Here is a 17,361-nt window from a genome sequence, read left to right on the forward strand (position 1 = left end):
ATGTCTTCAGGTAAAATTTTGGAGTCGTCCCTCTAGCCATTTAGTCCTGGGAGCTGCTAGCATCAGCTCTGGAAGCCCAGTCAGTCATATAGCCAACTATACTGGAATCCAACACAGTCTAGCCCATCAGCAGGCCAGTAGCCACCACAAAACCCAGGACCTGGCAGCCATCTAGGCTGGGGGCAAGCCCTACCTACCAGTGCATGCATAGTAGTTGGTCCTACCACAGCAGAAGCGCCCACGCCACCCACACAGAGGCAGCCCTAGAGTTCACGCCTCATGACCAGAGCAGGTGTGCTGCTGGGCCCCATAGGATGTGTCCTACAGGCTTAGTTCTCAAAGCTCAGGAAATGTACTCAACCTATCCAACACACAGAAATAAACACAGATCTGTAGACAAAATGAGGAGGAAGATGAATGCATTTCAAACAACAAAACCCCAGAAGAACTAAATGAAGCAGAGATCAGCAATCTATCTCAAGTTCAAGGTACTGATCATAAAGCTGTTCAACAAATGTATGAAAAGAATGAAAGAAAATAGTGAGAAGCTTAACAAAGAGATAATATAAACAACAACCAAACAGAGCTGAAGAATATAGTACCTGAAATTAAAAATCACTAGAAGGAATCAACAGATGATACAGAAGAACATAGCATGGAACTGAAAGACAATTAAAATTAACCCAAGCTGACCAGGAAAAAAGAATTTTAAAAAAGAGATAGTTTGAGACCTCAGGGACAATATCAAGCATCCTCATATTATAGGGGTCCCAGAGCAAGAAGAGAGAGTAATAGGCTGAGAATTTATTTGAAGAAATAAAAGAAACATTCCCTAAGCTGGAAAAGGAAACAGATGTGCAGATCCAGGAAGCACAAAAAGTCCCAAACAAGATAAACCCCCCAAAATGCACACCAAAACACCTTATAATTGAACAGCAAAAACTAAAAGTAAGGAATCTTAAAAGCAGCAAGAGAAAAATAGGTAGGTCCAATAGAATTCCCATAAGACTATGAGCTAACTTTTCAGCAGAAACTATAGGCTAGAAAGAACAGCATGATACATTCAAACTGATGAAAGAAAAAAATCTACAACCAAGAATACTCTACACGGCAAGGCTGTCATTCTGTTATGCAAGAGAGACAAAGAGTTTTACAGACGAAGAAAAACTAAAGGTTTCAGCACCAACAAACTGACTTCATAATAAGTGTTAAAGGATGGAAAGGTGGATGGAAAACATTCCATGTGAACAAAAATGAAAAGAAAGCTAGGGTAGCAATACTTGCATCAGACAAAACAGACTTTAAAAAGAAAAACCATTACAAGAGACAAAAAAAGGTCATTTGTGTATAATGATCAAGGCATCAATGCAGCAAGAAGATAAAACAATTGTAAATAGATATATACATTTAAGACAGGTACACACAAATATATAAAGAAAGTGTTAACAAATATAAAGAAACTGACAGTAATGCAATAGTAGTAGGTGACTTGAACACCTCACTTACATCAATGGAGAGAAAATCCAGAGAGAAAAATCAATAAAGAAACACTGGTCTTAACTCGAGACAGATGGACTTAACACACTCCATCCAAGAGGCAGAATACACATTCTTTTCAAGTACACATGGAACTTCTACATACTAGGCCACAAAACAAGTCTCAATAAATTTCAGTTCAGTTTTATTCAGGCGTTCAGTCGTGTCCGACTCTTTGGGACCCCATGGACTGCAGCACACCAGGCTTCCCTGTCCATCACCAACTCCTGTAGCTTGCTCAAACTCATGTCCATTGAGTTGGTGATGCCATCCAACCATCTCATCTTCTGTTGTTCCCCTCTCCTGCCTTCAATCTTTCCCAGCATCAGGGTCTTTTCAAATGAGTCAGTTCTCTGCATCAGATGGCCAACATATTGGAGTTTCAGCTTCAGCATCAGTCCTTCCAATGACTATTCAGGACCGATTTCCTTTAGGAATGACTGGTTAGTTCTCCTTGCAGTCCAAGGGACTCTCAAGAGTCTTCTCTAACACCACAGTTCAAAAGCATCAATTCTTTGGTGCTCAGCTTTCTTTATAGTCCAGCTCTCACTAGACGGACCTTTGTTGGACATTTGTATTCTATGTATTCCTGCCACCTCAATAAATTTTAAAAGACATAAGTCATATTAAGCATCATTTCCGACCACAATGCTATGAGATTAGAAATCAACTACAGCCAAAAAAGCCTGCAAAAAAATAGAAATACATGGATGACAAATAATCATGTCACTAAACAACAAAAGGTTCATGAAAGAATCAAAGAGGAAATCAAGAAAGATATGAAAAATGAAACAGTGATCCAAAGTCTATGGAATGTAGCAAAAGCAATACTAAGAGGGAAATTTACAGCAACACAAACCTACCACAAGAAAAAAAAAAACTTCAAATAGACAATCTAACTTTACACATAAATGAACTAGAAAAAACCCAAAGTTAGTAGAAGGAAAGAAACAATAAAAATCAGGGCAGGAATAAAGGAAATAAAGACTTTAAAAAACAAATAGAAAAGATCACTGAAACTAAGATCTGCTTCTTTGAAAAGATAGGTAAATTTGATAAACCTATAGCTAGACTCATCAACAAAAAAGACTAGGCACAAATAAAGAAAATCAAATGAAAAAGAAGCTACAACTCACACCACAAAAAATAAAAAAGGATCATAAAAGATTACTACAAACAACTGCACTCCAATAAAATGAATAACCTGGAACAAATGAATAAATTTCTGCAAACATACAGTCTTGAATGAGAAAGAAAATATGGACAAATCAAATAACAATAATGGAACTGAATCAGTAAAACACATTCTCAACAAAGTGCATGACCAGACAGCTTCACAAATGAATCCTACCAGACATTTAAAGCAAAGTTAACACCCGAACTTCTCAAACTACTTTAAAAATTGAAAAGGGAATACAAACTCACTCATTAAGCAAAATCACCCTACTATCAAAACCAACAGAAACATCACAAAATAGGAAAACTACGGGCCCAACTCATTGATAAAATAGGTGAAAAAATCCTCAGCAAAATATGAGCAAACAGAATTCAATGATACATTAGAAGTATCATATACCATAATCAAGTGAGCCTTATCCCAGGGATGCAAGAATGGTTCAGTACCTGAAAGTCAATCAGCACGATATACCATATTAACAAAATGAAGAAGAAAAATTGGAGAAAAAAGCATTTGACAAAATCAACATCCATTTATGATAAGAATTCTCAACAAATTGGGTGTAGAGGGAACATTCCTCAACATAATAAAAGCCATATATGACAAATCTTTTGCCCATAACATACTCAACAGTGAAAATCTGAAAGCATTTCCTCTAAAATCAGAAACATGAAAAAGATGCCAACTCTTGCCACTATAATTCAACCGAGTTTTGGAAGTCCTAGCTACACCAATCAGGCAACAAAAAGAATAAAAGGAATCCAAATCAGAAAGGAAGTGTAGAACTGACACTTTTTGGAAATGACATGATACTATAAATAGGCAATCCTAAAGATAATACCAAACACTAATAGAACTAATAAATGAATTAATAAGATTGCAGGATACAAAATTAATATATAGTAATCTGCTGTTTCTATACCCTAAAAGCAGACAGAAAGATATATTTAAAAAACAGTACAGATTCAATGCAGTCTCTATCAAAATACTAATGACATTTTTCACAGAACTAGAACAAATAATTCTAAAATTCATATGGAAACATAAAAGACCTCAAAAGTCCAAAACAATCTTGAAAAAGAAGAACAAAAAGTTAGATTTTAACCAACCATATTACAAAGCTATAGTAATCAAAACAGTATGGTACTGGCATAAAAACAGATCAATGGAACAGAATAGAGGGCCCAGAAAGAAACTGACATTTTTATGGCCAGGAAGCACATTAGTAAAGCGTCTGCCTGCCTACACGGGAGACACAGGTTTGATCCATGGATTAGAAAAATCTCCTGGAGTAGGAAATGGAAACCCACTCCAGTATTATTGCGTGGGAAATCCCATGGACAGTGGAGCCTGGCAGCCATGGGGCTGCAAAGAGTCAGACATCACTGAGCACAACGATTGGATTGGATTCTACAAAAAAAGAGGCAAGAATATACAAGGGAGGAAAGACAGCCTCTTCAATAAATGATGTTGGGAAAACTGGACAGCCACATGCAAAATAATCAAACTGGACTACTTTCTCACACCATATACAAAAATAAACTCAAAATAAATTAAAGGCTTAAATGTAAAACCAGACACCATAAAAATCCTCAAAGAAAACATAATCAATATGTTGTTTAACACTGGTCTTAGCAATATTTTGGGGGGTATCTCCCCTCAGGCAAGGCAAACAAAAGCGAAAATAAAGAAATGGTATTAAATCAAACCAAAAAGCTTCTGCACAGAAAAGGACACTGTCAACAAACTGAAGAGGCAGCCTACTGAATGGGAGAAGATATTTGCTACAACATATTTGATAAGGGGTTAATATCCAACTATATACAAAGAACTCACACAACTCAACAACAAACAACCCAATTAAAAAGTGGACTCAGGGCCTATTTAGGTGTTTTTCTAAAGATACACAGATGGTCAAATGACACATGAAAACATGCTCCAATATCACTAATCATTAGGGAAATGCATATCAAAACCACAATGAGAAATTACCTCACAAATTTCAGAATAGCTATTTAAAAGATAACAAATAACAAGTGTTCAGGAGGATGTTGAGAAAAGGGAATGCTTGTGCACTGTTAGGAGGAATGTAAACTGCTAGTCACAATGGAGAACAGTATGGAGGTTCCCCCACAAATTTAAAAAACAGAACTACCATATGATCCAGGAATTCCACTTCTGGATAATTTTCTAAAGAAAACAGAAGCACTAATTCAAAAAGGATATACAAACTCCTATGTTCACCACAGCAATATTTACAACAGCTGAGATATGGAACCAAACTAAGTATCCATTCACAGATGAATGAATAAAAAAAGATGCGGGGGTGTGTGTGTGTATGAAAGATGTGGTATATGGAACACTACTCAACCATAAATAAGAATCAAATCTGGCCACTGTGACAGTACAGGTGAATCTGGAGGGTACTATGCTAAGACAGAGAGAGACAAATAGTGTATGATTTTACTTGTATGTAGAATATGAAAAACAAAACAAATGAACAGACATAACAGAAAGAGATTAACAGACAAAGAAAACAAAAGGGTGGTTTCCAAAGGGGAAAGGATAGGGAGGATGAGTTAATTAGGTAAGGGAGATTTAAGAGGTACAAATGATCAGTTATAAAATAAACAAGTCATAGGGACATAATGTTCAGTTTAGGGAGTATAGTCAGTAATACTGTAATAATTTTGTATGGTGACAGACAACTAGATTTACTGTACTAACCATTTTGTAATGTATAAAAATATTGTGTCATTATGCTATACATCTAAAATATAATATTGTAAGTCAATTATACTTCAACCAAAAAAAAGAAAAAAATTTTAATTTATCCAAATCCAGTAAAACTGTTGACTAGACCTGAATATAATAATTAGAACTCTTAATGACTTCCCTAAGTAAATTACATAACTAAATACGTAAGTCTATGACTTTTAAATAAGTATTTTCAAATTTCGATTTCAATTTGATTTCAATCAAAAAACTATAATAATCAGTAAGAAAATGAGACATGAACTTTTCCACTGACTTTTCATAATAACAGTCTATCTTTTAAATAGAGAAAGCAAGGGAATTTCAGAAAAACATCTATTTCTGCTTCACTGACTATACTAAAGCCTTTGATTGTATGGATCACAACAAATTATGGAAAATTTTGTGCTTAGTCACTCAGTTGTGTCTGACTCTTTGTGACCCCACAGACTATAGCCTGCCAGGCTCTGTCCATGGGGATTCTCCAGGCAACAATATTGGAGTGGGTTGCCATGCCCTCCTCCATGGGATCTTCCCAACCCAGGAATCGAACCCAGGTCTCTCACATTGCAGGCGAATTCTCTACTATCTGAGCCACCAGGGAAGCCAAGGGATGGGAATACCATATCGTCTTTCCTGCCTCCTGAGAAACTTGTATGCAGGTCAAGAAGCAACAGTTAAAACCTTAAATGGAACAACTGGTTGGTTCAAAACTGGGAAAGGAGTATGACAAGGCTATTTGTTGTCACCCTGCTTATTTAACATCTATGGAGAGTACATCAGGTGAAATGCTGGGCTGGATGAAGCACAAGCTGGAATCAAGATTGCAGGGAGAAATATCAACAACCTCAGATAGGTAGATAATATCACTCTAACTGCAGAAAGTGAAGAGGAACTAAAAGAGCCTCTTGATGAGACTGAAACAGGATGGTGAAAAAGCTGGCTTGAAACAACATTCAAAAATGAACATCATGCCATCCAGTCCCATCACTTCACGGCAAACAGATGAGTAAAAAGTGGAAACAATGACAGATTTTATTTTCTTGCGCTCCAATATCACCACAGATGGTGACTGCAGCCATGAAATTAAAAGACTCTTGCTCTTTGGAAGGAAAGCTATGACAAACCTAGACAGCATATTAAAAGACAGAGACATCACTCTGCGACAAAGGTCTGTCTAGTCAAAGCTATGGTTTTTCCAAGAGTCATGTATGGATATGAGGGTTGAACCATAATGAAGGCTGAGCACTGAAGAATTGATGCTTTTGAACTGTGGTGTTGGAGAAGACTCTTGAGAGTCCCTTGGACTGCAAGGAAATCCAACCAGTCAATCCTAAAGGAAACCAATCCTAAATATTCATTGGAAGGACTGAAGAGGAGGCTCCAATACTTTGGCCACCTAACACAAAGAGTCAATTCAATGGAAAAGACCCTGATGCTAGGAAAGATCGAAGGCAAAAGGAGAAAGGAGCACCAGAGGATGAGATCATAGGATATCATCACCAACTAAGTGAACATGAATTTGAGCAAACTGTGGGAGATAGTGAAGAACAGGGGTGCCTAGTGTGGTGCATGCAGCCCACGGGGTCTCAAAGAGTCAGACATGACTCAGCGACTGAAAAACAACAAATAATAATATATATATTATTTTACAAAAGATTCTTGAAACAGTGCTTCTTCCATCTGTCACTTTAGTCTTTGGTTTTAATGTTGACATAGATTTCACTTCCACATATTTTAGCAATTGAACAACAATCACATCTTTTAAAAACATTCTAAAATTTTTTTAATTGAAGTGAACTGTGTATTAGTCTCAGATGTACGATTCACTATTTGTATATATTACAAAATGATCAGCAGAAATAAGCCAATGCCATCGGCAGAGTTACAAATTCTTTTTCTTATAGTAACTTTTTAAGTTTTACTCTCTTAGCTTTCAAATATGCAATACAGTATCAACTATACTCATAGACTATAGTCACGCTGCTATGGACCAAGGCTTGCAGGATCTTAGTTCCCTGACTGTGGACTGAACCTGGGCCCCTAGCAATGAAAATGCAGAGTCCTAACCACTGGACTGCCAGGGAATTCCCAAAGAGGTTTTAACTTTAAATATTTTTGATTGCGCTAACCAATATCCAGACAATAAAATACTTTGAAGAGAAGTTTAAACAGCACCTGAGAGTTAATACTTGTCAACTACAAAATAGTGCATCTGTGTTCAGTTGAACTCTATTGACCATATATACTTAAGAAAGTATACCAAAATTCTAACTCTTATTCTCAATTCAAACATATACCGAAACATCTGCTATGTCTTATGCACAATACTAGATCCAGTAACTGGCTTTAAAGGTTTTATTGGAAGGAAAGCAAACATATAAACAGTAATTTCAATGTCACTGTTCTGAATGCTAGTGGTAATTTCTATAATAAAGCTATATCAAGGTGTTCTTCTTGCTATAGAAGGAAAAACCATACATTGTGGAGTAGAAGATGTAGTGGGTGGGATATGGCAGGACTGTCAGGAAAAACTTAACAATGTTGCCCATGCTGTCTAGATACATTTGCTTTTATTGAGCACCCAATGCTATAGGATTGAGAAGGGAACTACAAAAGGTGTTACTTTAATTTATTCACACATCTAGTGCCTACTGTGTGTCATACAATCTTGACAAATAAGTTCATAATTTATTTTTAAATTAGTATAATCCCACAAAGCCAGGAGTTTTAAATTGTGGTTGAAAGATCATGAATTCTTTATTTTCCAAAAAATGCTTATTTTTCCTCCAATGCTTCTCATTTTACCTCCTGCCAACTTCCTCCCAGTAAATTGACTCAAATGGTAACATTTAATAATATCTACAATACTCCAAAGTTCTTTAAAAACTAGTAGATTCCATTGTTACTTGCTTTTACTTCTAAAATAAACAAAACTGAATGAATAGAACTAAGTAAAATCATATGGTTTGCTTAATGCTGACTGTAACAGCAGAAAGTAATTCTCAATCTCAAATCAGGGTTTACTGTGTATTGAGCACTCTGTAAGTACAAAATCTATAATATAATAGCTACAGAGCTATTTATTATAGAAAAATGGCAATTATTTAAATTTGCAATACATTTCCATCTTATCCATTCTGTCTTTGATGGAAAACTTTGGAGTCATAGTGAAGAATCAATTCACCAAAAAAAGCTGGCTGACAGAATTATACCTATTCATTTCAGTAAATACTGCCATAAGATAAAGCTTACAACATGGATACCACACACATACACACACAAAAGAAAATTACAGGTCAGTATCACCAATGAATACAGGTGCAAAAATCATCAGCAAAACACTAGCAAACTGAATTCAACAAGACATTAAAAGGCTCATATACCTTGATCAAGTGGGAATCATCCCATAGATACAAGGATTTTTCAATATCTGCAAATCAATCAGTTGTGATACATCACATTAACACCACTGAAGAATAAAAAACCTATGATCATCTCAACAGATGCAGGAAAAGTTTCTAATAAAATTCAACATCTATTATGATAAACACTCTCCAGAAATATGGGCACAGAGGGGAATATACCCCAGTATAATAAGGGGCACATAGGACAAGTCTGCAGCTAACATCACATCCAATGATGAAAAGCTGAAAGCATTTCCTCTAAAATCAGGAAGACAAGGATACCTAATCTTGCCACTTTTATTCAACATAGTTTTGGATCCTAGCAGCAATCAGAGAAGAAAAACAAAAGGAATCTTAATTGGAAAGGAAGAAGTAAAACTGTCACTGTTTGCAGATGACTAAAAATACTATACAGAGAAAATCCTAAAGATGCCACCAGAAAACTACTAGAGCCCATCAGTGAAAAGTTGCTAAACACAAAATTAAAATACATAAGTCTGTTGCATTTCTATACACTAACAATAAAATATCAGAAAGAGAAATTAAGGAAACAATCTCATTTACGATCACATCAAAAAGAATAAAATACCTAGCAATAGACCTTCCTAAGGAGACAAATGACTTGCATTCCAAAAACTGTAAGATGCTGATGAAAGAAACTGAAAATGACAGACAGATGGAAAGATACACCTGCATTCTTGGACTGGAAGACTCAGTATCATTAAAATGACCATTCTACCCAAGGCAATCTACAGATTCAGTGCAACGCCTATCAAATTACCAATGGCATATGTATGGAAATACAAAAGACCCCAAATAGCCAAAACAATCTTGAGAAAGAAGAATGGAGCTGAAGGAATCACACTCCCTGACATCAGACTATATTATCACTGCAAACCTACAGTAATCAAAACAGTATGGTACCAGCACAAAAACAGAAACATAGATTAATGGAATAAGATAGAAAGCCCAGAGATATACCCATGCACTTATGATCAATTAATCCACAACAGAGGAGGCAAGAATATACAATGGAGGAAAGACAGTCTCTTCAATAAGTGGTGCTGGGAAAACCAGACAGCTATTTGTAAAAGAATAAGAGCATTCTCTAACAGCAAATACAAAAACAAAATTCAAAATAGGTTAAAGACCTACATGTAAGACTGGAGATTATAAAACTCACAAGGGAAAACATAGGCAGAACACTCTTTGACATAAACCACAGCAATATTTTTTTGGATTGGTTTCCTAGAGTAATGGAAACAAAAGCAAAAATAAACAAATGAAACCTAATTAAATGCTTTTGCACAGCAAAGGAAACCATAAACAAAATGAAAAGACAACCTATAGAATGTGAGAAAATATCTGCAAACAATGCATCAACAAGGGACTAATTCCAAAATATACAAACAGCTCATACAGCTTAATATCAAAAACAAACAAAAAGCAATCCAAAAAATGGACAGAAGACCTAAATATTTCTCCAAAGAAGACATACAGATGGCCAACAGGCACATGAAAAGATGTTCAACACTGCTAATTATTAGAGAAATGCAAATCAAAACTACAATGAGATATCACTTCACACCAGTCAGAATGGCCATCATTAAAAAGTCTACAAACAATAAATGCTGGAGAGGGTGTGGAGAAAAGGGAACCCTCGTGCATTGCTGGTGGAAATGTAAACTGATACAACCACTATGGAAGATGGTAAGGAGATTCCTTAAAAACTAGGAATAAAAGCCACCATATGACCCAGCAATCCCACTACTTGGCATATACCCTGAGCAAACAAAAACTGAAAGACACACGTACCCCAATGTTCACTGCAGCACTATTTACAATAGCAAGAATATACATAACAGCAAGAAGCTGTTACATATATACAATGGAATACTACTCAGCCATAAGGAGGAATGCATTTGAGTCAGCTCTAATGAGGTGGACGAACCTAGAGCTTATTATACAGAGTGAAGTGAGAAAGAAATATAAATATCATATACTGATGCATATATATGGACTAAAAAGATGAATTTATTTTCAGGGTATCAATGAGAAACACAGAGAACAGACCTATGGACACAAGAGGAGGGAAGGAGGAAGAGGGTGAGATGTATGGTGAGAGTAACATGGAAATTTATAATACCATATGGAAAATAGACAGCCAATGGGAATTTGCTATATGACTGAGGGAGCTCAAACAGGGGCCCTGTGACAATCTAGAAGGGTAGGATGGGGAGGAAGATGGGAGGGAGTTTTGGGAAGGATGGGACATGGGTGTACCTATGGCTGATTCTTGTTGATGTGTGACAGAAAACCACAAAATTCTGTAAAGCAATTATCCTTCAATTAAAAAAATAAAATGGCAAAACAAAACAAAAAAGTCTACAAATAATAAACACTGGAGAGGGTGTGGAGAAAAGAGAACCTTCCTAAACCAGAGAACAGTATGGAGGTTCCTTAAAAAGCTGAAAACAGAGTTACCATATGATCCAGCAATCCCATTTCTGGGCATGTATCTGAAGAAAACTCTAATTCAAAAGGATACATGTACTCCAATGTTCACAGCAGCATTGTTTACAACAGCAAAAATGGAATCAATCTAAATGTCCACAAACAGATGAATGGATAAAAAATATGAAATATTACTACTAAATTTATTACAGAATATATATTATGGAATATTACTCAGTTGTAAAAAGAAATACTACAACATGGATGGACCTAGATATTATCACATTAAGTAAGTCAGACAAAGAAAGACAAATATCACATGACATCACTTACATATAGAATCTAAAAAAAAAAAAGACACAAATGAACTTATTTACAAAATAGAAATAAACACAGAAAATAAACTTATGGTCACCAAAGGGGAAAAGGAAGGAGGAATAAATTAGGAATCTGGGATCAACAGATATGCACTACTATATATAAAATAAACAAGGACCTACTATAGAGCAGAGGAAACTATACTAATTATCTTGTAATAGTCTATAATGAAAAAGAATCTAAAAAAAAAGATATATATATATATAACTGATTCACTTTGCTGTACATCTGAAAGACTGTAAATCAACTACAATTTTTTAAAAATATAAAGTCTCCAACATGCAATACTAGTATTCAATATAAGGAAGAAGCAGGACACAACCTAACAAGGAAAAAAGTCATTTTCGAGTAATCTATAACATCATTGTCCGTGACACATTTAAAACCCAAATATTTATTTCATAAGGAAAACAAAAATCTAAAATGCTATCTTGCTTAAGGAGATGCTGGTATGAAATATTTTAAATATTCTACACTATTGTATAATCATATGAGCCCACAGATGTTACTGTAGTTAAGTACTGTGTTATGCTATGAAAGGCAAAAGGTGAAGAAAACAGTTCCAACTCTCAAAGAACTTACAACTAATGGGAAACATAGACAAAGAAACAGGCAATCACAATGAAGTATAACCAGTACCAGAAAGAGGTAAGACTCATAAGAATAAGGCACGCTAAGACCACATAGAACTGGTATTTAACCTAAGCTTGTGAATTCAAATAATGCTTCTTAGAGAAAGTGATGGTAATGTGCCATCTGAAGGATAAGTAGTACTTAAATATCCAAAGAGTGCTGAGGTGGGGTAAGAGACAGGAAGGTCAGAGGGGAAACCAGAAGAAAGTCCGGGCAGACAGAATCTTAATTACGTAGGAGCAAGAGCATACAAGTGCCAGCAGTCAGGGATAGCAAGTAGTTCACAACAGCCAAAATATAGTTTGCATATGGCTGGAGACGGGGCCAGAATGGAACTGAGAAGAGGATGAAGGTCAAAGAATGAAAAGATGCAGGCAGGGAATATGAAGGCCTTTCTGACATGTTGAGAAGTTTGGACTTTATCCTACAGGCAACACAGAGAACAAATTAAGACCAAAAACAAGTAGACCAGTTAGGAGGTAGGATGAAAGTAAATGTTAGGAAAATGAATACTAGAACAGAATGACACTGATAGGAAGCCTAAGAGGGAGAAGACAGGAATGATACATAGGTTTCTGGCTCAGATAACTGGCTGGGTATTGGTAACAATACTAAGGGAAAAATGAGAGGAGCAGGGGAAGAGATGATCATTATCAACTTGTTTCAGACATACTGTGATTCAGATGCCTGTGGAAAATCAAACAGTTCTAAGGGTCTAAAATTCAAGAAAAAGATGCAGTTATATATCTTAATAAGCCAGTCCTCTAGCAGTAGAACAAATTACTGTTTCTTTGGTTGAAAAGTAAACAATCACTAAGGTAAAACATCACAGATTTAACTTGAATTTTTAAATGTTACTAAAACATTTTCTACTCTTATTTGCCATGTACATAGCCTGAATTCCTTGAGTAAAAAGTATGTATGATACAAATGAACTATATACATTTAAGCTTTCGTGTAAACAGGTGGTAACTGAAGTCACAGCAGATAATGAGATAGAAGAAGAGTATACTAGTTTCCTATTGCTGCCATAACAAACTACCACAAAGTTGGTGGAGTAAAACAACATAAATCTACTCTCTTACAGTTCTGGAGGTCAGAAATCCAAAATGAGTCTCACAGGCTGATAATAATCAGTGTGTCACAAGGCTGGTTCCTTCTGGAGGCACCAAGGGAAAATCCCTTCCTTATCTTTTCCAGCTTTTATAGTCTGCCTCACCAGCAGTCACAGCACTCTAGCCCCTGCTTCTGTGGCGGTATTTCCTTCTCCTCGGACTCTTCCTGTGGCCTTCTTATAAGAACCATTTTTATTACATCAGGCCCAAAAAGATAAGCTGCCACCTCAAAAGCCTCAATTTAATCATACCTATAAAGTCACTTTTACATTCAAGGTAATATTCATATGTTCTAGGGATTAACACATGGATATTTTAGAGTGAAAGGGTATTATTCAGCCTATCACAGAGTATGCAAAGAAACAAGGTATTGGTAATTTTTAAATTGAATGTTGAGTTCACATCAATTCATTTTGCCATTGTGCTTCCTAAACATATATATACATGTATATATTCACATGTATATAAAGTATTATATAATATAAAACACTTCTAAAAGAGTAAAGAACTATAAATCAAACTCTGAGAAACACTGCCAGTTCAAGGAAAGGGCAAAAGCTGATGGGCATTCAAAGTGAGAAAAGCCAAAATAGAAGTGAAAGGAAGACTCTTTCAAGAACGAGAAAGCCATCCTTTTGGATTGCAAAGGCCATGTAAGATAAGGACGGAGAAAGGTCTTCTCATTTAGCAGCAGGTTCACTATCGACCTTGATGAAAGCTATTTCAGAGGAATGATGGATACCAAAAATAGATTACACTGAGCTGAGGGGTGCATGGGAGGTCACAATCTGGAAAAAGCCAGGTGCAGACACATCTTTTAGATACTTGCGAATAAAAAACTAAGTAAACACAAAATCCAAGATGCTCCAATAATCCAAGAAGAGGAACTAGAATCTGGGTAAGATTTACAAAAGGAGGGGACGAAAAGGAGAAGAAAGGAATAAACACTAAAAGAAGCTACAAGAATAATGACAATGATGATCTGTTGTTACAATTTATTAGGCCTTAGCATATGCCAGGCACTGCCCTAAATACTTCATAAACTTTATGAAACAGAGGTTATTCCATCCAATTTACACAACAGAAAACAAGCACAAAGACAGAGCTAAGCATTGTCAGAGTTGGACTTCAAATGTAGGTAGAGTTGACTCTAATAAAACGTGTGCTTCTAAATACTATATTAACTGATGTGATGGCTCCAATGGAGTAGTTCAAGTATGAAAAAGCTAAACATATAGCCTGGCAGCATGGCTACTATCAGCAGTTAACAGAAAATCTCTAGAAAGCAGTTTTTCCCAAAACTAGAGTCAAGGACACTTAGCAAAGAGACTATTAAGAGAGTTGGCCACATCGACAGTTTGAACTTAAAGCCAAAAGATTAAATTTGGGACCAAAATAAAAACTCGAGTCCTAAAAGGGGCCATTTACAGGCAGTAATTAAGATGCATGAATACTTAAACCAGTAACTTCAGTAGCAGCAGAATACCAATGTTTTAAGTCTCAACTAAAGGAAAAGGAATTTGTGAAATAACCCATGATGCACTGTATGCATCCCAGAGCTAACTATGCACGAATATGGTATGCTAAAACATGTTAATAAGATGGACAACAAGGCTGTCACCATAGTAATCAGTCACAGACAACAGTGGAACAGGAGCATGAGCCTAAATGGTAGCAGCAGAAAAAAGTCCTCAAAACTATCATTAAATCATTTAGGCAGCATCAGTGAAGAGAAAATATATGCTCATTCACCCAGGTTACTGGCCACTCGCTGGATCTGTTACATTCTCAAATTCAAAGAAAATTCTATAGGTTGATCTTTGTCTGCTGGGATGTTATACAGTAACTGGTCAACTGGTACATAATACAGGAGCATTGTGCCATCATGAATTCTTTTCTTTTTTTTTTAACAAGAATCATCTCTTTATTTTACAGAGTAATGGTTTAATATGAAAACACTTGGGCACAGTAAATATTTTGACATGAAAAGCATCAGAATGGGCATCAGAAAAACAGCAACTCATCTTACACACAATAACTAGAAAATATTTTTGTCTGATCATTTAAGGGTTACAAATCCTGAGAATGTTATACATTGGACAAACTAGGTACTACCTGATTATTAAATCTTGCTTGGAAATCATCGTTTAAAAAAATGCTCTGAGGTACAAATAACCTATGTATTAAACATGAATCTTTTACATTTTACAAAGACTTTAAACAAATATATCAAATGATTATACTTCAATGGCTCTAAAACAGCTATCAGTCAGGTTCCAGGACACACTGTTCCACGATTTCCCCTAAGTTGGGGTTCTCCATGGCAGCCGCCACTCGCTCTTTGTCATTTATCTGCTTGTTGATATTCTCCTCTGTTGAGTGGGTTCCTTCAGAAATGTAGATTTCCAACTTATGTTTAAACGGTAAACACCACTGAAGTTTTTACTCTTAAGCACAGCCCAATAAGAGTCGCCAAAGAGCAATGAGGTACCGTTGGAGTGAACCTTATAATAACCAAATAGTCATCTTCATTAATCTCCTGAACCTCCACACAACTTTCCGTTATCACTTCCAGTTCTTCTAAAGTATTGGGCTTCTCTGGGTCCTGGATGGTTCGAATCAAATCATAAACTTCTAGCGCTTTCTCTTCCATGATCCGGGGCTGCCGGGCAGCTCCCACTCAGAGAGGCCTGAGAGCCACAGGAATCTGCAGTGTCCAAGAGAGCAGTCTGGACACCCGCTCCATTCTTACGTTCCGCCATCCCTGGCGACTGCCCATGAATTCTTTAAACATGGCATTGTCCTCTCCTCTGGAGACCTTCTATTATTATTTACAGTTAAGTGAGTTGTAAGGCTTCAGTTTCCTGATCCTTTGTCATGTCCTTCAAAATACTGGTGAATAAAGCAAATTCTAAAAAATATGAGTTATTTACAACCTCAGGAATAGACTGTGCTGTGCTTGGTCACTCAGTCATGTCCAACTCTTTGCGACCCTCTGGACTGTAGCCCACCAGGCTCCTCTGTCCATGGGGTTTCTCCAGGCAAGGATACTGGAGTGGGTTGCCATGCCCTCCTCAAGGGGATCTTCCCAACGCAAGGATCAAACCCAGGTCTCCAGCTCTGCAGGTGGATTCTTTATCTTCTGAGTCACCAGGGAAGCCCAAGAATAGATTAAACTATAAAATAATTATCAATAGATCATCTAAAATGAGATCATTCACTTTGATGAAATAACATACACAAAGCAATTACCACAGTGTCTAAGTGTTCATAAATTACAGCTATTAAAATTATAGGACTTCCCTGGTGGCTTAGACGGTAATGCGTCTGTCTACAATGCGGGAGACCTGGGTTCAATCCCTGGGTTGGGAAGATCCCCTGGAGAAGGAAATGGCAATCCACTCCAGTACTATTGCCTGGAAAATCCCATGGAGAGAGGACCCTCAAAGTAACAGGTTACAGAGAGTCTTTTGAGTTATAAGGAAGCCTATAACCAATACCTTTGGTGCTCACATTACATTCCCTCGACCTGTTTTTCATTTCAGCCCCAGCCCCAGCAGCTCAGACTCATGTCATCTTCCAGTATTCCAACTGAAGTGAACCCATTATGCCTCAGGGTCTTAAGGAGCACTATAATAACTCAAAAGCACAAAAAAAGCTAACACCTTCAACCAAAAGCAAACAAGAACCAGTGGGTAACTGTCCAAGCGTTCCAGCTTTCAAATGGATAATACTGAAAGGCATTCTGTATAATTCTTTTTTTTTTTTTCATTCTGTATAATTCTTAAGTGATTCCATTGAAATTAAACCTCTTACTGCTCACTGCAAGCACTCTCATTTATCACCCTTTTTTCCTCCTTCCCTGTCTCACTCCAGAGCTCCTCACTTCTAGTTCCTAGGTCAGTTT

At 36.6% G+C, this 17,361-nt stretch overlaps 1 protein-coding gene and 1 pseudogene across 2 annotated transcripts in view; both read right to left on the bottom strand.

Annotated features, from left to right (window-relative positions):
- NDUFS4 (NADH:ubiquinone oxidoreductase subunit S4) overlaps positions 1 to 17,361 on the bottom strand; it is a 113,403-nt gene that overhangs the window by 78,908 nt on the left and 17,134 nt on the right. The gene's annotated exons all lie outside the window — the stretch shown is intronic.
- LOC105602544 (cytosolic iron-sulfur assembly component 2A-like) lies at positions 7,583 to 16,227 on the bottom strand (annotated as a pseudogene).

This window comes from Ovis aries, chromosome 16 (assembly GCF_016772045.2).
Source record: "Ovis aries strain OAR_USU_Benz2616 breed Rambouillet chromosome 16, ARS-UI_Ramb_v3.0, whole genome shotgun sequence".
Lineage (NCBI taxonomy): Eukaryota > Metazoa > Chordata > Mammalia > Artiodactyla > Bovidae > Ovis > Ovis aries.